At 44.1% G+C, this 23,838-nt stretch overlaps 1 protein-coding gene across 18 annotated transcripts in view; it reads left to right on the top strand.

The window, feature by feature from the left end:
• The window catches only part of NCAM1 (neural cell adhesion molecule 1), a 311,346-nt gene that overhangs the window by 188,536 nt on the left and 98,972 nt on the right, over nt 1-23,838 (top strand). The window lies entirely within an intron of this gene.

The raw sequence follows: 23,838 nt of genomic DNA, 5'->3' as shown, positions 1-23,838 counted from the left end.
AAGCCTGGAATTGAACACTCCGTACAAGCTCCTCTCCACCTTTCAAACCTAATGAAACTTGTATCAAAGAAGACAGAAAAGTCAGAAACTGTCCGGAGAAATGGCATGGCCCTTCCTGTGTCTTGTTTGCAACATGACACTATGTGTGTTCGTTGAGCTATGGGAGCCATGGTGAGAAAATGAGGACCCAGGAAATAGCTGTCCTAGAACATATTAAAAAAGGAGATCATTGGTTGTGTGGGAATGAACAGATTCAGAAGGCAGATGACAGCAGCTCTTTTATGTTGCCCTTCTAAATGATGGTGACATGAGTAGGGTCAGTATGGCTTTGATGAATTAGATTAGTGTGTAGAACTGGTTACCATGTGTCCTGGTCACTGTGTGGCTGCCACTGGACTCCTGGGTGGCCTTAGGCCATTCACTTAGCCTGCCATTTGTCTGTGTCTCCAGTGGCTCATGTGTAAATAAAAGGCCTGGACAGAGATCCCTGAGGTGCCTTCCACCTCTTCACATCTAAAAGTCTAACAGCTAGAGACCTCTATTAAGTAGTGCGTCCTGCTTCCCTTGTGTAATTATAAGTGGCCTTTGTTATGATGGCCCTAGAACACTGCAGTCTCCTACGTGTTTTCTGAATTGTCCAAGGGCATCCTTAGTTTATATTAAATACACATGATTTTGTTTCACTTCTTAAAGATTGGTAGTCTTCCTCTAATACTTAATTAGCTAGAATGTTTAATTAATCAGAATAGTCCATTCTGGGTCCATGTAGAATAAGATAAATTTTATTATAATTAGAAAAATATTTACATGTTAAAAAATGGTAGAGCCACTAATACATTACAGTCCTGCTTCAAAATCCTTAATTCACACTAGTTTAGCAACCTCAGAGAAGAAGAACTGACCTCATTCATCGTCCGAGGTGATGTTGTATTGCATTTTTTTCCGTTTATTTATTTATTTAAGTAATCTCTACACCCAACATGAGGCTTGAACTCATGACTCCCAGATCAAGAGTCCTGACCCCTTCTGATTGAGCTAGCCAAGTGCTCCTGTTGTGTTGCATTTTAAAGATTGTTTCAGTGTTTGTATTTTCCAGGTCAGCAGAACATGTCCTAGAGAGGCTTTAATAAATTTCTTAGGATTTTTATGTTCCTTCTTCCATAAAATAGAAATAGTGCTTATATCAAGGAGTATTAAAGATAGAAATCACATAGGTAAAGTGCCTGCATAACAGGTACTGATACATGTTAGTGATCAGAGACATTGTAGTATCACTGAATCCTGAGCAATTTCCTTCCAAGTAGAGGGTCCTCCAACCCATGTGCTTGTGAAGAACGAGACTTATGACTTGATATCCATCATCTTTGTCTCACAACATCGGATCAACTTTGCAACACTTCACTGTCTAACTCATAACCCTAGAAAGATAGATACTTCTTTTATTATCAAAAATAGGAATAAGCTCCATGAATATTAGGCCTAATATTGACACCCATTCGTCAACTCTTTATTTTATTGGGCCCAGGTATACCAGTAGTACCTGCCTTAGCTTCAGTTGTTAACATACAATTATGATGAACAAAGAACCCACAAAACAGACCTAAGTTATAAAATGTGATGCTTATTCTTTATATTTGAACTTTGGCCGCCTCAAAGTGTATTTGCCCAACTATAAATATTACAAATGGCAAAAACCTGATAAAATTCAGGGATCGTGCCCAACACTAACATTACAATACAATCACTTATGATTTTTACAAGAGATGGTAAGTGATTGAGCATTTGTTTCTGTAACATTTTGTGAGAAAAAGAAAAATTGGAATCTTCAATTCAGTTTTTCCTCTTGAAAATATCCTCAACTATCTTCTTGAAGACCGTTCCAACACTGACACTGGTAGAAGTGTAGACATCATTACTCTGTCTTGTTGGTCCCCTCCCCTTCTTTTTAAAGATCTATCTGGCCATTGTCTTCTTTGCTGCTTTACAGATGGAAGGTTAGACCTTAATATTTCCCAGGTTCATACAAAGAAAGGTCTCTACTTGGGTTTCATGAATATGTTAAGTGAGGTCAGAGGGTGTTACCCTCTAGGAGCATAGAGTCCCACTCCCTCATCCCATCCCCACCACACCCCACCTCTGCCCCCTTGGAATCCGGGCTAGACATGGTAAGCGTTTGTGGATAATTTAGACATACCTAAGAGGAAACGCAGAGGCCCACAACCTTCTGGAGGCAGGTTCTCCTTCACCGGCTTTAGGATTCCCTTGGACACAAGCATGGGCAAAGACACTGATTCTTCTGGTGACATTCCTTTTTTTGGTTGGAAAATGTCAGTGTCTTTGGTTTTAATCAAAATCGCTCATAATCTGGTTTAATGATGCCATAAAGGCCTTGGTTTACTCTGCCCCAGGTGAATGAAAATATTTGCTGTGAAAAATAGGTTATCAGTTTTATAGCCCTACCTACTTCAATGCCTCTATCAAGAATATGAGAAGAGGTATTAAATCTCAATTTTTAATAAAGTTATTGACATCATTGGGGAGCTTTATAACATTTGACATTTGCTTTCAGTGTTGGGGGAAGAAGTTGAAAGTAAATTGATGTGGTATTTATTTCCTGGGTTGGAGTACAAGTTACTTTCAACATAAAATGTGTGCACTGCCTTTGAATGCAGTGAGCAGAATGGGTTGTTGGTTCTGAAAATGAACATAAATTTTAGAATAAAATGGGTAATGTGGTCATGATAATAATGTAATTCGATTGCTAAATGAACCCATTTTATTATATTCATCACCAGATTCCTATTGCCACCTAGATACCCTTCAAAATTGATAGAAAGTGACGTCTGGACCCAGCAAACACAGCTCATTGGTGAAAATACAGATCACTTAAGGAAAGTTAACAGGAAATGTCATTAATATGCTGTTGGTATCACTTTTTGCTGCTGGAGTATTAAAAAAACAACTCCCAGAAAAGTGTCTTTGCAATGTGGACTTCCTTGCAGAGAATTATCTGTCCATTTTCCAATAGACTTTGCTTCTAGTTGGTAATGATACTGGGGTTTGGGGATGGGGCAGTGATGGGGTTGGTGGCAGTGTTTGCTGGGCACAGGCAGGTCTGGGACTGGAAGCAGTGCAGTGAGAGCTTGGTGGGACAGAGGAAAGCCCAGGGTCCAAAGGCACCGCTGTTCCTACCTTGGCAGCTAAGGCCTGGTTAAATCTCCAGTAATCCGTGAAGCAGGGCTCCTGATACAGTATGATAAACGATGGGTCCGCATCACAGCTGCCTATTAAGAACTGCTCTCTGCAAACACAAGATCCGTTTTCCTGAAGACATATCTCCGTCAACAGCTTCCCTCATTGGGCCAATACATTCTACCAGTATCTCTTAGAAAATGCCGGTTCCTGCCATGACCGCATGTATTTTCAGGAAGAGGCCTACAAAACTTGTACAAAGGCCAGCTGTAATACAGTTCCTTTTATCTACTGTTCCCAAACTGTGTGCAACACCCTGCCTGGCTTCTTTTTTCTTGCTTTACTAAAGATGATGCCAGCTTATTTACCCCAGCAGTGTGCTTAATGTAGATGTTAAACCGTGCAATCGATTTTAAAATGAATTTTTAATTACTTTCTGCTCTTCTGAGCTCATTGCAATCAGCAGCCATCTTGCTTGAGGATAAAACAAAACAAAACCAGCCAGCTCATGGGAGGAGCAAAGGCCTGCAGAGAAAAGCCTTTGCGGAAAGGGGTACAGAAGCCCATTGTCAGCAGCAGCTGCAGGACGCCTCTCCCAAGCACAGGCCCAACTGCCAGAGGGTTCCAGAGCCTTTGAGTTTTCCACTGATGGTCCCTCCTCTCTAATGAGGTCACCTCTCAGCACAGTAGGTGGGATGACTCTGCTAATGGGAGATTCAGAAATGCGGATTGCAATTACAGTCTTTGTTTCCAGATAGCTCCCTTAGTTTCCAAACAGCCCAAGGAGGTAGAAACGGGGACAGCAACTCTACACAGCAGCTAGATAGGATGCGTTCTTTATCTAGTATCATCTAAGTGCCTTTCACTGTTCGGGGCTCTGTCTTTTCTCAGGAGCAGAGATGGGGGCGAATGGGAACGGCACTAGCCAGAAATTTACATAGAGACATTTAAAGCTCTGTCATTTACTTACCGCGTCACCTTATCCACACTATGCCAGAGGGTTGACGTGACCTGTGGCCACCACGCTAGGCTCCAACATCTACCAAATGGGAACAACACCATTCATACTTGTACCACTGTGAGAATTTTGTCCGTGGAAATGCTTTGAAAATGAATAAATCTTCTACACATGTAATGCCTCCTAACAGTTAGTCCTAAATATTTATCTCTGTGACTACCATACAGAGAATGCAAGAAATTGCTGGAATCTGAGAGGAGCAGCCTGAGGTGGGGACCACAGAACCCTGGGTGTGCGTCTCCACGGCTTTCGTGGCATCGGGGCCCTGGCTCGCTCTGTCCGCGTTGCCATGACAACAGGCAGCCGCTCTCCTCCTGGCCAGATCTAGAGCCTGGGCCAGCACCGGCCTGTTTGCTTTTTGTTGGTTTGGTTTGGCTTTTGTTTTCGGGGTTTTCTCGTTTTGTTTTGCTTTGTTTTAATTAGCCAGACCTGATTGCATGTCTCATTTGGATTTGCCATTGTCCTAATTCCTGAATATTTCTTGGATCTGAATTGTAAACCAGCAGTTTCCCCTTCCCCTGATATTTCTTCTTAGTGAGACAGGATAGAGGATAGAACACCAAGCAAGATTCAGCTTGAATTCCAGCCTAAAGATAATGAAGTGGGCATTTGTCACAATAAAAATATTTCCCAGAGGTTGGTCAGGAGTTGAAGGCTCTGACCAAATCTGCGTCTCCCGATTTCCGATTTAATTAAGGCGTAGCTGGCTCTCCGTATTTATCTGGCACCGTTGTAGGTCCTTTCGAGCATGCTCCGGCAATCCTTACAGCAGCTGTGGGCGGAGGGCATCATTTTGCCTGTGTACAAAATGAAGACGCTGCAGGATCTCTGAAAAGGAGCTTTGCTCGGGTGCAAAGTGCTCTTTCCCTGCTGTGCTCCCTCTCTGTGTGGTCCTACTAATGGGTCTGTTCCCTCTGTTCAGAGGAATCAGTGGTAACCGAGATCAAACAGAAGCCAGTGAATGACTGTCTCACCTCTCCGTCATCTCACGTTGAGCTGAGAGCCTCAGCATTGTAGCCCCTTTCTGAAAGAATCATACAGGGGCACCTGGGTGGCTCATTCGGTTGAGCGTCCAACTTTGGCTCAGGGTCCTGTCTCACAGTTCGTGGGTTTGAACCCTGCATCAGACTCTGTGCTGACAGTTCAGAGCCTAGAGCCTGCTTTGGATTCTTTGTCTCCCTCTCTCTCTGCCCCTCATCCCACTCTCTCAAAAATAAACATTAAAAAAAATTTTAATACATAAAAGAATCATGTAACAACCAAATTGGTGCTTCACTTTCTGATCCTCAAGAGCAGATCAACCACTCAGAGACTGGATTCTAAAGGAAAGAGCCTGGACTGTCTCCTGACCAAGAATCCTAGAAGTCATTTTGGGTGTTTGGATTACTTTGGAGGCGAGACAGTATCTCCACTGGACTCCGCATAGGGCCTGCCAGCGTGGGAGCTCTCCTGTAAGACCAGGGGTGCAGATCCCCACAAGAGAGAGAGAGTTTAGCCACATGCATGTATGCCCCTTCTAACTCAGGGGGCCACATGGTATACTGGTGAGCAGAAAAATGACATAATGAGACATCAGTGTTCAGAAAGGATGAATCTGAATGCCGTATGCAAAATGGACTTTAGGAAGGATATCAGACTCAGAGAAATCAAGTAGGAAACCATTAAAACAGTCAAGGTGAGGGAGGCTAATGTCTGGTTGAGGACAGGGGCAGAGGGAGTGGAGGAAAATGGATCCATGGCAGAGCTGATTTGAAGAAGGAATCAGGAGTGCTAACGAGACTGAGGAGATAGATGTGAAGCCTGCAGGGGTTTGGAATTGCGTGTCTGTAACTCCAAGAAGTCCTCTGGATTGCTCCAGCCTCTGCCCCGCCTTACTCTAAGTAAAAGTGCTCTACTTCGAATATTAACAACTGAGATAAACTTATTTTTTTTGTTCACTTTATAGTGCTTCATTTAATTACTCATATTGTTACCATATTGCTTTCTGCTACTTTTCATTGCAGATGGATTAGCTAAGCTTTGTTTCCCAGCCAGAGAACTAACTGAATTACTATTTATAATGCAGTTTCTATGGAAAACGAATTATAAATTTCAAACAGCCTTGCAAATAGAATTTTGGAATACAGACAGAGTTGCAGACTTCTTTTATTGCCTTTATTTGAAAAGGAGATATTCTGGTAGTAGATGGGGGGCTGACTGTCAGAAGAAAGGTGAGGCTGAGAAGTATGTCTTTGGGATTCGTTTGCATAAAAGTTGGAATTTAAAAGGATGGCCGTGATTGAAAGTAGGCAGGAAGAAGGATCGAGGCAGCCATGTACACCATTTGGTCAGCTAGTTTAGTACCGAAAGACAATAAATACAAAGTCTGTTTCATTTAAAATAAAAAATGGAAAGCTGAATCAACTTTGCTATGGTAAAAATTAATTGAAAAAAAATGTGAAAGCAAATCACTATTTCAGAAAGGACCAATCTGAATGACTATATCTCACATTTTGAAAATATGAATTAAGATCTCAAGCAATGTAAATGTGCTTTTGGCGGGGGGTGGGGGGTGGGGAATGGACTGAGTTGCACATAGTCATTTAAATTGATTAAAATCCATCGATTTGACTGCAGCAAATGAATGGTGGCATGTGTTCCCCTGTCTGTATGGAGACTGAATGAGTCACTGGGGAGCTCATGACACCTACCTGCTCACTTGCTATTTCCTGTTGAGCGTATCATTTAGAACCCAAGCCGCTGCATCGGAGTCAACTCAACAGGTGTTTATTGAAACATCTTTCATATGCCAGCCCTGTTCTAGGCTCTGGGAAGGATAAGAAGCATACGACTCTTTCACAGACATTAAGGAATTTGTCATTCAGTTTGGGGAACAAGACTAACACACGTAAGTCAGTTGGAGAACATAAGGGAGAGAGTGGGTTCCGTTCCCAAACTGTCAGGCAGTTTTTTTCTGTGGAGATACCAGGAAAGAGAGCGATCTCTGTGAACTGAAGCAGTGTGGGGAGACTGTGAAGAAAGGGAGATCTGGGATGAGTGCCAATGGATTCAGGATAGGGTGTCATCAGACTAGGAATATAGGGAAAGAGGTTTTGTGGGGGGAGGAAAGGAAGATCAAAGATTCAGACTTGAGGTCGAATGAGGTCTGTAGGTGGAGCGTCCACATCAGGGGTTACAGGGGAGTAATCCTAGCTGGTTGAGGTAGGAGAAGGTTTTGAAGGCCTTCCATGCCTGGTTAAGGGATCTGGTCTTGATCTAATGAATAATACAAGCAGGATATGACCCATACGGCAGTCTGATACTGAGCACAGAATTTTAGAAGCAGGAGCAAAATCAAGTTGGGTGCTGGTGCTTATCGTTGAGACATCGTCCACCACATGGACTTTCTGAGATGACCAGCTCAGGAGTCATGACTTTGACATGCCTCTAGCTGGCTCTTAAGTCAAAGACCCAAATCTTAAGTGTACAAGGGGGAATGGACTTAGCCTGAAAATACCAATTGAAACAGGGCTGGAAAAAGCTGAGGATTTGTTGTCAATTTGCAAAAGCCACGGCCCCATCAAGCAGTGCATGTGGGAGTTCCAGAGAGAGAAAACGTAGCCAAATTGAATTGACCATCTTCATGATTCTAAGTGAAGATGTTCTCTCTGCTGGGGAGGCTTAAAGTGACTTGTCAATTGGACACAGTTAGGAGGCATTGCACTGCTTGACAAATTCCGTGAATTTTTCACTTTGAAGCCAGCTTGGCATCGGGTAGAAAAAGTCATAGAATTACCTGACTGGGGCACACTTTTGGAGACCCCCACACTCAGCCTACTCTTGAATAAAGTTGAAATAATGGAAAAAAAGGAAACCTATATCCTTGTCTTTTACTTGTTCATGGCAAGCTCTTCATGCAGGGCCAAGGTTTTACTGGAAGACCCAAGCCCACACCAGCAGCTCTTGGCCTTCACTTGTACTTAGCTCTGTCATTCTTGTTGGTCACTGTGATCTAGTCTTATCCCCCCAGGGAGCATTGAGTGTGCAGCTAGATCCCATGAGGCCACCAGCCCGGAGCCTTACCTAGCTCAGCAGCTGACTTGTGAAGGATGGAAAATGGATGTTAAAATGCAGCCATGATGCATAAGGATCCTCACCAGGGCCACAGGCTCAAGGAGTGGGTCATAAGGGGGACAGAGGAGAGGCATTGGGTATTGGGTCGTCCCCCAGCTCTGGGCAAAACACTCCTGCAACATGCTGCCTTCCGGTGGAGGTATACACACTAAAAGTAGATCGCCTAAATGCAGATTTGGAGTGGGTTGCAGAGAAAGACATGGTTGGAATCAGCCAAAATTTTCAGAGTTTTTTTAATGAGCTGTATGAAAGCATCTCTCACTACTGACTGGAAACAGCAAAGTTGCTCTCTGCGTTTCGGGGTCAGAGCTTGGGTCTGAGATCTGCCTTGACGAACCTCATGTGTGGGGTGACAGGCAGGCCCTGCCTTGGCACACAGAATCCGAGTACAATGGCTGCAGAAATCTTGCCGTGGATCGGCTGCATTGCCACCACACTTGTATTTATGCATTTTTATTTTGGCACGATGCCTTCTCTTTCTGTTTTTAACAAATGGGAACCTATAACTGCCACACATCCCTTTGGCGTCTTCTCCTCTCCAAGCTAACATATGAAACAAGTCAGCGTAGTATGTTCTAAAAATATGCACGTAACACTCAGACATGCATATTTGCACCTACTCTGCTTCGGAGCACTTTGTCTCGACCAGCAAGCACTACCTTTACAGTTTTTTGCTCATCATGCACCAGGCCCATCTGAAGCCAAGTTGATTTGCTTTTGTGCATGTTCTCTATGACACAGCGCTCAATTATAGGGGCCAGGAGCATTTGCAACTGCTATTTACTCATTCCACCAAAAAAACTGTATTGAACACCCATTGCTACTAGGTTCTGAACATAAAAGATAAAACCTGTTGGTCACTCCCTTAAGGAACTTCATATACAGCAAGGAGACCGGCAAATAAATAATGGACATATAGTGTGACATATCCTATAGGGAAACCATCATGCTCAGTAAAAGCTGGAAAGAGGGTTTTATGGATCTGGGAGAAATTGGTTGTGGAGAGTACATTTTGGAGCATATCTGGGAGTTCATGAGGAAGACTACAATGAAGAAAAGTGTCCCTTCCAGGGCAGAAAGCGTGTGCAGAGGCAAGAGTGATCTGAAGCGGCACATTGGGTGGGAGGGAGCTGTAAGCAACGCATTGTGCCCAGGGCAGGGCTCACGCATGAGGAGTGACTGGGGACAGAGGCGGGATGAACCCCTCGAGGTCTTTATAGCCCATATGAGCAGCTTCAGCTTGATTATCGCATTAGCTGGGATAGTAAGCCATTGCAACATGTTAAAGGAAGGGACGCTGTCAGGTTTGTGCTTTATAAAGATGACTCTGATAGGAGTGAGAATGATTTGTAGAGGGTCGCACCAGAAGCAAGGAAAGCAGATAGATTCCATTGCTCGTCTTCCTGGTGAGCTCTGCAAGAACCTGAACTCCAGCAGTATGGCAATTTGGAGGAAAGGATAGATGGAAGAGGTGTGACAGGATGTAGTTGCTGGTGTGTGTGTGTGTGATGGAGAAGAGGGCTCTCAGGATTCTGGCTGGGACATCAGAGTAGATGGTGACACCATTAAGCATATGAGTGAAAGAGCAGGTTTGAGAAAGATAATGAGTTGAGTTTGGTTAGAGGTAGACTTTCAGGTGGAAATTGAAAGTGAACAGTGGTATGTATGAACCTGGGACTAAGAAGAAAGGCCTGGGATTGGGATGTGAACTTGGGGGTGAGTCCTGAGTGTGCAGGTGGCAGGGGAGAATAGAGGAGGGTGATGATCACAGGAGAGAGTGGAAAGAACACAGGTCTTTCACCAGATCTGGGGTTGAGTGCTGACTCTGTGCTAGCATGTGACATTGGGAAAGTTGTCCAGCCACAGTGAGCTTTACTTTTCTCATACATTAAATGGGGATAACCATTAATGAATAATACAACAAATATTTATTGAGTTCCTCCTATGTGCTTTGACCTGGGGATATAAATGTGGAGAATATACACATGGTGTGTGCACTGAGTTAACCTTCAGAAGCCTTTCTTTCATAGGGGGTGCAGACATTAAACGAACACTTGCCTGAATAATTATTATTAGGGTAAATGCTGAGAAGAATTGCATGAGGTAATGGAGTTGAGATGTCTGGCACGAGGGTGTAACACAGAGCAGGTCCTCAACGGTACCAGCAGGAGTAATTATACACATTACACTTTTCACAGAATGATGTGAATAGACTCCAGTTTCCAGTGAGTCTGGAAGGGAAACAAGGGAGGTGAGAAATGGGCAATAATGAACAAAGATTATTATCTCAAAAGTTTGTTAAGAGAAGTTACGATTTAGCGGGCTATGTACAGAGAAAATTAGTGGCTGAAGAAAGGTTTGGGATTTTCAACATGGAAAACACAACCATGTTGACATGCTGAGGGGAAGGACCTGGTAGAGAAGAAGTTATAGGACACATGGACAGCGGTCTCTCAGGAGAAAGAGAGAGGGAAAGAAGTGAGCCTTTGCTGAGCCAGCAAGAGAAGCATGGTAACAGGATTAAATGAGATAATGCATTACAAAATGCTTGGCACATTGTCGGCACATGGCGGGTATTTCAAACATTGTGTTGAGTGTGGCTGTGAGGATGTGTACACATGCACGTGTACTTATACGTGTATATGTACATGTATATATGCCTATCCCCCTGTGCACGCAGTTAAAAGCTTTAATGGTGGGGCTTGAAGGAGGGAAGCTGATGTTCATATCTGGTGACCTTCTCTTTGCAAAGAAGGAGGTGAGGTATCTGCTGAGAGATGGGGCAGAACTGTAGCTCACGAGGAAAAATGTAATGGTTTAAACTGGCCACTAGAGGAATGAAAGAAAGAAAAAGGTTGACCTGGAGAGGGTTCACTGAACATTGGAGGTCATGTGTTCTACACAATTAGAGCTGGGCCATTTCCTCCAGCAAACCCCGTTTACCTCTTTCTTGGCTTACATCAACCTTTGGGGTTGGCTGTGTGGCTGTAGTGTAACAAAAAGCAGTGAGAGAGCTAAAGGTGCCAACAGGACAGGAAGTGAGGTGTTGGGCAACAGAGTTGGACCAAAGAGGAAAGTGGAGCCTGCTGGAACCAAGATGGGTAACACCAGATGGCTCCTTAAGATCTAAGGGTGAGTGCAGTAGGTGTGGAGGGTGAAAGGGAACTAGAAGAATAGGAAATGGCCATTACACAGCTATGTATTGGAATCACAATCTTCAAAAGAAAAGCAGGCTTAACATGTGACCTAGATAAGGAGTTGCTTAAGGAGAATGGAGGTGATGGTCAGAGGAAGTCAAGAACATGGAGGCTGGCCCTCCACCAACACTAATGAACTGCAAGTTCTTCCTTCAGGGGCACTGTGGTCTTTATTGCCAAGTTAAATGTCCTTTTCTCCATTCTCCAAATCTTTGACTCCTCTTAGCATTCCTTGCTACTGACCAGCACCTTCCTTGTGCTCTGTTTGAGGTGGGCGTTGGACGTGTGTATTCCTCGCTCTCCTTCCCCCCTCATCCCTCTCTTAGCCTTTCCCCTTCAGCTTCCAGCCTTCTGGTCGACCCGTTCTCTCAAGACTCCCCTGGACTATCCACCTTCACCATCAGAGTCCCTCCCTCACAGGTGCTTGTGACACGCGGGCCTGAAATAGAGATGCAGTGGTGGGAAAAGGGAGAAGAAACAGATGTGGAAGGTATTTCAGAACTTGGGATGAAAGTCAACGGGGAGCAAGCAGGAGAAGAGGAGGGCCATGCTGAGAACCTCAGGACACCTGTGTTTAAGGGCGGGAAGGTGTCCTTAAACATGGAGAAGGGGGAGATATTGAGGTAGAGAAGCATGACAGTGCGGTGGTCTTCAGTAGGAGAGAAGACACCTCTCCAGAGAGTAGATGGAAGACTTGGAGTAGATGCCCTGGGGAGTAGGGAGAGGTGTCAGTCAGTTGTGGAGGTGACGTCCTCAGAAGAAGTGGGACCATCGTCCTTGTTTGTCCAGGACTGTTGTGATTTGTGCCTGGTGTTCGGGCATAATTATCTTCATTGAACCCCTTTTCACTTGTAGTCAGTCCAGGTTAGAGGATACCCTGGAACATCAACCCAGAGCAAAGCAGCAAAGACTTAAAAACAAAAGAGGATCCCCTAATCAGGAAAACAACCCAACTATGCCCCACTTGCACATTCTGCTTAAAAACCTGAAGCATGCAGTCCCGGAATCTGTGCTGTGGGATCCCATTGAGCAATAGGGCGGGCATCTGAAGCACTGCTAACCAAAACTTGATGGCTGAGCAGATGCCCACAACCAAACTGAAAATGTTCCAAGTTTTAGTTTCACATCAAGCAGCCTAAATAAATGGCAACATTGTATTCATATTGATTTCATTTAGAGCAGTCGCCAGGGCAGTCTTCCAGCCCCTTCATCCCTGCTTTGTTGGTGCGTAATACTCCTGCTAGTCAGACATGTAGTGCCATTGCTTTGTTTGGAAGTCTGCCTTTAAAAAGAAAACAAACGGAGGTGCTTGGGTGGCTCCATTGGGTGAGCATCTGACTCTTGGTTTCGGTTCAGGTCATGATCTCGCAGCTTCATGAGTTTGAGCCCCACCTGGGGCTCTGCTTGGGATTCTCTCTCTCTCCCTCTCTCTGACCCTCCACCACTCACACTGTCTTTGTCTCTCTCAAAATAAATAAACTTTAAAAAAATAAAAATAAATTGGGGTGCCTGGATGGCTCAGCTGAGTATCCAGCACAGTGTTGGGCTCTGTGCTGACAGCTCAGAGTCTGGAACCTGCTTTAAATTCTGTGTCTCCATCGCTCTCTGCCCCTCCCATGCTATCTCTCTCTCTCTCTCAAAAATAAATTAAAAAAAAAAAACATTAAAAAAATTAAAAAGAAATAAAAAAACACACTGTCATTGTACACCTGAAACTAATATGACCCCGTCTGTTAACTAACTGGAATTTAAATAAAAACTTTTTAAGAAATAAAAACCACTGTCTAGATCATCAACTCTTAGTCTTTTGGGGCTCCAGCTCCTTGACACTTCTGAAAATTAGTATACTCCACAAAGCTCTTTTATGTATATTGGCTATATGAATCAATATTTATGGTAATAAAGCTTAGATTAAAAAATTATTTATTTAACTCATTTAAAAGTAGCAGTAGTGTATTTATGTATTACCATAAGTCATCTATTTTATGAAAAATAACTGAACTTTTTTTTAAACTTGAGGAAAGCAGCATTGTTTTACATTTTTGCAATTCTCTTTAAGATCTGCCTTAATGAAAGACAGCTGGATTCTCCTAGCTGCTTCCTCATTCATCTGTTGTCATATATTGTTCTTGTTGAAGTGTGTGAAGAAAATCCAGCCTCACACAGATATGTAGAGGAGTGTGTTAATTGACTTCTGGGATTATTGTGGATATTCCAAAACTTGACAAGTGGCAACTTCTTTTTTTTTTTTAATGTTTCTATTTATTTTTGAGATAGAGACGGAGCATGACCAGGGGAGGGGCAGAAAGAGAGGGAGACACAGAATCTGAAACAGGCTCCAGGCTCTGAGCTGTCAGCACAGAGCCCAACACCGGGCTTAAGTTCATCAACCGCAAGATCGTGACCTGAGCCAAGGTCAGACGTGGGACTGAGCCACCCAGGTACCCCGACAAGTGGCAGCTTCTTAGTTAGTTGCCATGTGGGATGTGAAAACTCTATCACATGAGTTTTCTGCACCCTATTTCATTAAAACCCATTGGTTTGTCTGGCACTCTGAGTGTATCGTGCTCATGCATGATTTTGTAATATTTGGGCATTTAGAAGATACTGGTTCACTGAGCTATGAAGACCTTGCAAATACTGACACATTTTATTATATAATATTTTTTATTTTAAAGTATATATGATGATATTGCCAGGATTTCATCCAAGGAGGCCTAGGATTGGAAAGTTGTCACCCGTTGTTGGTAGGTACAGGTTTTCTAAAATGCTTTCTTTTTTAATGTTTGTTTATTTTTGAGAGAGAGAGACAGAGTGCAAAGCAGGGCAGGAGCAGAGAGAGAGGGAGACACAGAATTGGAAGCAGGCTCCAGGCTCTGAGCTCTCAGCACAGAGCCCAACACTGGGCTTGAACTCACGAACCGCAAGACTGTGACCTGAGCTGAAGACAGACATCTAACCGACTGAGCCACCCGGGTGCCCCCTAAAATCCTAATTTTCGCTTAAAAGCTTGAATTTTATCATTGGCCACACGGACTGCTGGGTATTTTTCATAAAATGACAGGCTCACTTTATTTATTCTTGAGAAAAGTCTTCCAAATACCCAAGTCTGAATAACCTTAGTTTGTCTGTCAGTAATAGTTTCAAGTGAAAATGATGACCCATGAAAATGGGGCTAGTTGAGCTCACAAGTCTGTCGTGTAAATGTTCTTCCTCAAGTAACCATTCATCGTACTTCAGTACCCAGCAGGGGTACGTTACACCTCTTCCCATTTTGTACACAGAATATTAAGATGTATAGTGCTGTTTCGTTCTTCTTTCCCTCACCCCTGTCTCTACCCTACTGTAATAAGACCATCCTTGTGTACATTACACTATGTTGGTTGCCTTTTTTAAAAATTTTTTAAGTGTTTATTTATTTTTGAGAGGGAGACAGAGTGCAAGTGGGGGAGGGGCAGAGAGGGTGACACAGAATCTGAAGCAGGCTCCAGGCTCTGAGCTGTCAGCACCGAGCCCAACGCAGGGCTCAGACTCACGAGCCACGAGATCATGACCTGAGCTGAAGTTAGATGCTTAACCAACTGCACCACCCAAGTGCCCCTATCTTGGTCGCTTTTTAAAATGATCTCTTCGGGGCGCCTGGGTGGCGCAGTCGGTTAAGCGTCCGACTTCAGCCAGGTCACGATCTCGCGGTCCGGGAGTTCGAGCCCCGCGTCGGGCTCTGGGCTGATGGCTCGGAGCCTGGAGCCTGTTTCCGATTCTGTGTCTCCCTCTCTCTCTGCCCCTCCCCCGTTCATGCTCTGTCTCTCTCTGTCCCAAAAATAAATAAACGTTGAAAAAAAAATAAAAAATAAATAAAATGATCTCTTCAAGTTATCGTTCTACTGGCCAAATTATGGAGTCCTCCAAAGCTACAAGTCAGACTTCTGATTCCTTCTCAGTACTTGTTAGTATCCTGTGACCAGATGCATTAGATGGACAGGATTTAGTAGTTGTGTGGACGTGGGGTGAATGAAAAGTGATGAGGACCTCTCCTATTCATTGGGTTAATTATGGTCATTCGTGGCATATTTCTGCTGGGTTGAATTATTAGAAGCACCGTCACCCGAAACAGTAAGTGTCTTAATGGCTTTATTCATCTAAAAGAGCAAGTTTGTATCTGGAGTGTGTTTCTTCAGTAATAAATAGCAACACCCTGTTTCTAACGATAGTTGCCTCTGGAGACCTATGCCACCAACTGAAAACTAAAACTCGCCCCCATCTCTTCTAATGTGCAGTGGGATGTTGTAGATAGAGTATGGGCTTCTATTGCAGTGATTTATTTAATCTTTCCAAATCATGTATAGATGCCTGTGGGAGATTAAGGCTTTCATATAATCAATGGCTTGTTGCAGCTTATTTGTAAAATGTAACAAGACAACTTTTAAAAACCTGCTTTAGTCTGTTTTCTCAAATTTGTGGTCAGGAACATTGCAGTTTATAGTTAGAAGTTTTAAACTATGTTTCATATATTTAAATTTGATATATTTCTTAAATGTTTATGTAAGAGTTAACTTCTTAGGTTGTAAGGCATCAATTGGAAGGAAAATAATGCCTAATGATTAGAAAATATCCAATTGTGGAAACGTAGAGTCTGTTTTCAGTACCATACCCCTGATCATCTACCACACATCTGGGCAAAATGTACTTGATGCCGTGAATAAAACAGAAAAGCCTGCAGTGTGACCTTTCCAGTTAATAGTTTCTGCATCTATAAACATGTCTGTACGTTTCTGTATCTATAAACACGTCTATTATGGAGAGAAAATCCAGTTGAAGCTTTTAACAATCTAACTTTGAAAATATTTTAAATGCCCCCTAACAGTAGTCAGTTGCTGGTCATTACTGCATGTAGCTTCCTCCTTTGCACCATGCCTGAAACATCCTCCACTTGTAGCTGCTAAGACCGTGGAGACAGAGCCCTGAGTGCCCAATGCCTGGAGGGACTGTGGTCAGCAAGAAGGCTCTGGTTTGCAGCTGATGTTATTTCGATCAGCCCACATGGGGGCTCACTCGTGGGGACAGACACTGCTGAGCTCCCTCGGGCAGCCTTGGAACACCCAGCTTAGGAGCTCAGCCTTGGACAATCTCCTACCACATTGGAGCTGACAGTGTGGATGTGGTCATGGAGCTACACTGTGTTTCAGAGAATGAGATTGTACCTCCTCTTTAGCTTTCTTGCACTCAGGTTACCAGTTGCCTCCGTTTCCATGGGACTCTTCCCATTGCAAGACATGAAGTCTCAGGGCCCCTTTTATGTGGCTGTCTTCTGGCCCTGGTACGGTATACCAAATCCCAAATCTTGCATAGTGAGAGTGCACTGGGAACTGTAGGGTGTCGCAGGGGTTATGAAAGAATCAGCCACAAGCAGTGTTACTGTTTTTCGATGAAGAGAAACTCCAGACATTTCATCCCCTGAGCTGGTTTTATTTTCTGCCAACAGCAGCCAATGCAAAGCCTCAACCCCACTTGGCATTCGGAATTTTTTGTGTTGGAAACTGCTTGTGTTATTGTGCCAGAGGTTGGCCTAGGTGTTCATCATGAGCACTTAAAATTATTGCTTTAGCAGTTGCAGATGGCTGTACCAGCTCCAAACAAAAAGGGTCATGGAGGGTTCTGCTTATATAGTGCGGTTTCTGGAAGGAATGCACTATGGATTGTACCATGAGGTACACTGGACTTTGCTGACCCAGGGAATTTTTACAAGGTTAAATCAGCCATAAATTCTGTCTGGGCATTTTCTGCTTCCCAGACAGTTCCTCCAAGGGCTTTTTTTGAGAGTCGGGTTAAACCAAACGTTCTTAGCCATTGAGATACCCAGCTCCCAGGTCTGACGTATGTATCTGTGGAAGCTTCATCGCTGGGACACACGGGGAGTCTGGCAGGTATGTTTTGCATTTACGTTCATCCCACAGACAAAACAGCTGAGGAATAAGATGTTTGAATTACACGTGACCTTGATCCACGCACATAGTCTGTGTTAGGAAGTAAAAATCTATACCACCAATAAGAAAAGAGGCAAGGAATTAAAATAGCCCCCAAATCCACAATTACTTGTATCTTATAAAATGAAAATTACATACTCTAGTGGCTTTCTTTGTCACTTTTTAAAATCTTCATTCAGAATGTTTTATTTCTTGCTTTGGAATGTTTTATGCCTTCTCCTTATCCCTCTCTGGCATTTTATTTTATTTTATTTTATTTTATTTTATTTTATTTTATTTATTTTATTTTATTTTTTATTTTATTTTTTAACGTTTATTTTTGAGACAGAGAGAGACAGAGCATGAATGGGGGAGGGTCAGAGAGAGAGAGAGGGAGACACAGAATCTGAAACAGGCTCCAGGCTCTGAGCTGTCAGCACAGAGCCCGACGCGGGGCTCGAACTCACGGACCGTGAGATCATGACCTGAGCCGAAGTCGGACGCTTAACTGACCGAGCCACCCAGGCGCCCCCCTATCTGGCATTTTATAAATTTTTTTTTTCAACGTTTATTTATTTTTGGGACAGAGAGAGACAGAGCATGAACGGGGGAGGGGCAGAGAGAGAGGGAGACACAGAATCGGAAACAGGCTCCAGGCTCTGAGCCATCAGCCCAGAGCCTGACGGGGGGCTCGAACTCCCAGACCGCGAGATCGTGACCTGGCTGAAGTCGGACGCTTAACCTACTGCGCCACCCAGGCACCCCTTTATAAATTTTTTTTTCAATGTTTATTTACCTATCTGGCATTTTAAAGTTGGGGGACATCATGCCTTAGAGTCAGAATCCCTTGTTTTTCTTGCTGTGACTACTAAACCCTATGCTGGAGTGCATTACTACTGCCAAGTGTGTGGTTGCTGAGTTATCAAAAATATTTGGGCTTCCTTATCGTAACTCCATTATCATCCCTGGACAGCTCATTTCTGAGACTGCACAATCTTGTAATCAGTTAAAATCTCTTTTTAAAAAAAGTGCATTTATCAATAGATAAACATGCATAAAGTCTATCTACCTACTAAGTGTGGTTAGTATGTCTGACTAGTAAAGGAGGTCACCATGCTTCCCCGCTAAGCATAAGGATATAGTAAAAGAAACCCTTATTTGTTTGGCTTTTTCCCCTTCTCTCTTGCCCATCCTTTAGCAGAAACTGGAGTTTCTTGATTTTAGGTGGCCTGTAGCAGAACCGATGGGGGGGAGGGTGGAGAGACAAGCCCGTGGCTGGGATCCCTATAGTAGCCCAGGCTTCTGCAGCCTTTGGTGCCAGTGAGCAGCTGGTCTCATCATCCTTCCCCTGAACTGATCCTTTCCCTGAAACCTTGGCTTGGATGGCTTCCTGCAAACGACGTGTAGTCTGCACGTGTGCCTGGTGAACTACTATTCAAGATATTTTCAGAAATCAAGGTTGTTATGCGAGGAAGTCAGGATCGTCTAAGTAAAACAAACAAACAGGCACTTGTGGGGTTTTATTTCCGTGCGATCTGTGATTTGGGGTGGCTGTTCCTTGGGGAGGAGGAGCAGCCTGATGGTTGTGGCGTGTTACGAGGCAATTGCTAAAGGAAACGGGTCCAGATCCCTACTGTAATTTAGCCTTCGCAAACAGAGCTAAAAATACCAAAACATGATATTATAGCAACCGCTCTGTCTGCTTGGTTTCCAGTCGTTCGAAGCGCAGCCCTTGTTTTGTCATTTGTTACTTAAAAAACAAAATCCCAGCTCAGGCTTGACTCCCCTGAGCCACAGATAGGAGCAGAGGCGCACGTATAAGTGGCCCTTGCTACCTGCTGACGTGGGAGGAGGGACACTAAGGCTCTTTCCAGCCTCTGTGGACATGGTTTACCCGGTGCCTCGTCCTGGCCGAGTAACTACTACTGAGGCTGAAAGCGGAAGACTCCATTTTTTCCTTTTCTAAGTTACAGAGAAAGGGAGCCCCTGGCGTCACTCTTCCTTGAACAAAACACACTGAAAAAAAAAATTGTTTTAATGGCTTTTGAAAATAGAGATGAGTCTCTGTATAGAGAGAGCCATAATGTGACGTGGAAAGAAAAAAAATGAATCTGGGGCTGTCCAAATGTTTGTCTCCACCAGAAATCGTATTGGATTCTGCCCTGTTTGTTCTCCATTTGTTTTTACAGTCACAGGACATATTCTCTGCAGGCAAGCAGCACACGAGGCCTAGGCAGCAGGGGAACCATCTTACTAATGATTCAACATGACACCCTAGTGGCCACTGGAGCACACTGTCCACAGGGAGATCTGAAATGGGCATTCGGTTCATTGCCTTGGCTCCCTGGGAAAGACGCTCTCAAGCCAGGCTGCATGTGACAATCACCTGGAAAAGGAACAATTTCTAAGGCCCCTCTCCCCCATGCCTGCACACTGGGATTCTCGTGGCCAGGGGTCCCGCTCCCCATGTGGTTTCATATGCAGCGAGGGTATAACACCCCCATTTGGGAAGAACTTGTGTGCAGCCTCACCTAAGGCTGCCCACACTCTTCTGCTGGAGAGAAGTTTTCTTGCCTCCCAGAAAACAAGCCAAGGGGGACTCTGGGGGATCGGAGTCAGGGATGTAATTTTCTGAGTCTGTGGTGGCATATATCTTTATCTCTCTGTAAAATAAATACCACAGAAGTCTTGGAACACTCTGAAAAAAAAAAATCCCTCATTCTGCTGTTTTTGCATGGGTGTTGGCTCAGCAGCCTGGTCAGCCATGCAGACGTACTGCTTTTGTTTTCTCTAGGACCTTTTTCTGACACCCCCCCAGGAAGATAGGATGTTGCGCTTTTGACCTCTGTGGGTTTCTCTACTGAACTGGTCCTCAGAGCCAGAAGGTTCAGCGACGGGTCTGGGGTTCTGTGCTCGGCACCTGTCGAGAGCATTATGGAAAGTAGCTTGTCAGAGATGATGTACATCTCACAGGAGAGGTTCTGTAAGGAAGGATGTGTCTAGTCCTGGCCCAGAAAGCCCAGTCGGTCGGCAGTGTGCCCCTTGCTTGGCAGGAAGGAAGGCCATATTTTGTGCATTCTGCCTGTTGTGGACCAATGGCTGGATGAGCAGTGAAAATCTAGAATAGACGTAAGGAAATGTTTTGCTCAGATCTGGCTAAGTTTAAAGGAAGAAAATGTTAGGGTTCACTGGCCCTAAAGTCGAAAGTTTCATTAAGATGACAGGCACTGTGTCAATTGCTAAGGATACAGAGGTGTGCAAGAGTTTCCTGACCTTGGCATCCCAGAGTGTACAGTCAGGCAGAGAGGACTAGTAGTAAGGGGAAAAAATTGAGAGGTTTTTCCAAAGGGAAGTGCAAGGTGCTTCAGGAGGAAACCCCTGTAGGACCCCCGCATTGGTATGTTGCCATGTGGCTGCTGCATAGGGTCAGAGAGTGCCCCACTGCACCCTGGCGCCATCATGGGCCTGACATGACCTACATACATACATGACCTCAGTATCCAGGTAGCAGGGTGAATGTGGTGATCTCCTGAGGTCACATGCAGCACTACTCAGTCCTCATGTGGAGATCCAATTGCATTGGACCGTTGCATGTCATGTTCGCGGGCTGCAGTTACACCTACTTTTGAACTAACGGTGGTAAAGGGAACCTGCTTACTCATGAACAACAAAGGTCAAAGCGTGTCAGTCTGCGGAGAGGACAGAAGCTCAAGAAAGTCAGCTGTGAAATAACCCCTACCAGCCCACCTTAGCACCCCTGGGGACCTTCCTTCTCAACATAGAAACAAGAGGGTCAGGTTGACAGAGCCATATATGGAAATAATTGCATACACACAAACTCATCACTGGGAATGCAGAGACATTTAGAGGCCTGGTGAGTTTGGACTTGTAGGATTTATGTAGGAAAACCGAGTCAGAAAAAGTAAATATAGCCAGATTGGAAAAGGTCTGGGAATTTGTAGGTCTTCTATTGCTTTCTTTTATTTTATATTTTATAAACTTTATTTATTTTGAGAGAGACAGAGACAGCATGACGAGGGGAGGGGTAGAGAGGGAGAAGGATGGGATTGTGGGGGAGAGGGAGGGAGGGGAGGGGAGGAGAGGAGAGGAGGAAAAGAGAAGAGGCAAAGAGAAAAAAGAAAAGAAAGAAAAGAAAAAAGAAAAAAAAGAAAAAATCCCAAGCAGGCTCTGCACCATCAGCACATAGTCTGACGTGGGACTTGAACTCACAAAACCACAAGATGATCTCAGCTGAAACCTCAGTCAGACGCTTAACTGACTGAGCCACCCAGGTGCCTGCTTTATTGTATTTTTATTTATTTGTTTGCGTGTTTATTTCCTGAAGACCATGGAGGATAACAGATAACTGCTGGAGAGAAGACCAGCATGGTTTCCCATAGAGGTCAATGCCACGGGCGTTTGTAACACAGAGTGAAGTGAGAAGAAACCTGAGACAGGAAGGCCAGCTGGACAGCAATTAAAATAGTCTCTACCTAGGATTTATAATTCCTAAAATTTATACACCTGGTCTTTCGCAAAGTGTCAATAAACTGAGTATGTATTTCCTCTAAGTATAAACAGAGAAGCTGGTTTTAAATTTTAGCATCATGGGATGAGGACAAACGTTACAAAAGAGGAGAGAATGCCTGAGTCAATAGCCTGAAAAACATAAACAGAATTAGATACTAAAATTAGAATGATAAACAGCAATTTATACTTTCACCTTGTTTAAAAGAGAAAGAAGAGGAAAATTAAGCAAAACCACCACTGTCCACTTACATGGCCAGTGGCTCTCAGAAGCCTTGGTTCGGAAAGTTGATGTCTAAGGGTCCTTTTAGAGCTGAGATCCAAATCTCACCTGTGGTCTCTGGGCTCAGAGCAGACTCATTTGCTCTGTTTTGATTCAGCCACAGGCTCCCTACCTGTCTCGCAAACAGTGGAGACTGGGAGATACTGAGAATCACCACTTTGAGACTCGCAGTTAATTTTAGAAACCGCTTTTTAGAGAATGAAGTTTGAACCTCTGAGGCATCTGGTCAGACCTGGGATCTGTGTAGCCTTCGTCTCTTGCCGCCTGGACCGTTGTCTGTGTGGAACGTTTTCCCAGATCTTGAGGAGCCTGTCATTTACCACTGAGCGAATCACAGATAGCCTCTGGTTTCGCCCCACTTGAGAGATGCCCCAGCTCCCTGAATTCCTCCATAGCGCTCACTCGGCTCCGGTGTGGAGAAGTCCGCCATTAGCTGCACTGGCTTCTTGCCTGCTCCCTGCTCCTCTTGCTCCTAAGTAGCAAAATTGACTGATGCATTTCCACGCCTTTTCATATTCCCAACCTTCTCCCTGGGAGAGGTGATAATGATCAGAAAAATTGCAAAAAGGGCAGCAGCAGGAGGACGGAGTCGGAACACAGAGCCTGGATCACAGCCATGGTCCTAAGCTTCCAGCGCGTTGCATCTCAGTTGCTAAGTTATGTGAAAGGAATTTGCAGATGCAGGCCCCTGAAACGCCGTACGGAAACACAGTAATAGAATAAAGAGTGCACCAGTAGGTCCCGAATATCTCCACGTCACGGAGTCAGCATGAAGGGCTGCTGTCCAATTGTAAATCCAGTGGAATGGCTGTATGACCTTGGGTGGTCATTTTGACCTTTCTTAACTTCCCTTCACCTATACAGCAAGTGCATTGGTCGAAGCTGTTATTATATCTATAGTTTGCCAAATGAAGGTAACAAAAAGTGACCTTGTTAGATAATGAAGGACACTTCCAGATCCTCAGATTCATGACCCATAACTTTCATAGAAGGGAATCTGGAGCTCTACCTGTAGCAAGTCAGCCAACAACAAAAAAGTAGATTCCAGTTTACTTTATATGAACTTGCATTAAAAAAAAAGCCCCACAAATATATAATCATTTTAAGTACTTTTTAAGTAAGTAAGTACTTTAAATTCTGCTGGATTAGATCAGATTTCAGAATGGCTTCTCATAGTATTCGCTCATTCATTTACTGGTCATTCTGTCAACACAAATTTGATTTCTGGCTCTCAGGAATTTAACGTACTGGATTTTGACTTGCATTTAAAGAGGGCTGCAGTATGGATAACTACGTTGTGGAACGTATAGGACATGCTAAGTACACAGCCTTGCTCCTTCTGTAATCAAAGGAGCCATCAAGGAACACACACCTATCAGGGTACAGAAACCAGAACCCTAAACACTGCCTGTTGACCACTAGCCTCAGATTTGCCTCACTTCTGGAGTAGTCTTTTGTATGCACATACATCTTTCTAAGCATCCTCACTTCCATTCTTGGAGAAAAAAAAATGCTGTGTTTCTCAATGGTTTATGAGCAGCAGCA

The sequence above is a fragment of the Acinonyx jubatus genome, chromosome D1 (assembly GCF_027475565.1).
Source record: "Acinonyx jubatus isolate Ajub_Pintada_27869175 chromosome D1, VMU_Ajub_asm_v1.0, whole genome shotgun sequence".
Taxonomy (NCBI): domain Eukaryota; kingdom Metazoa; phylum Chordata; class Mammalia; order Carnivora; family Felidae; genus Acinonyx; species Acinonyx jubatus.
Note: the sequence above shows the minus strand (reverse complement) of the source record. Positions and strands in the feature narration are given on the sequence as shown.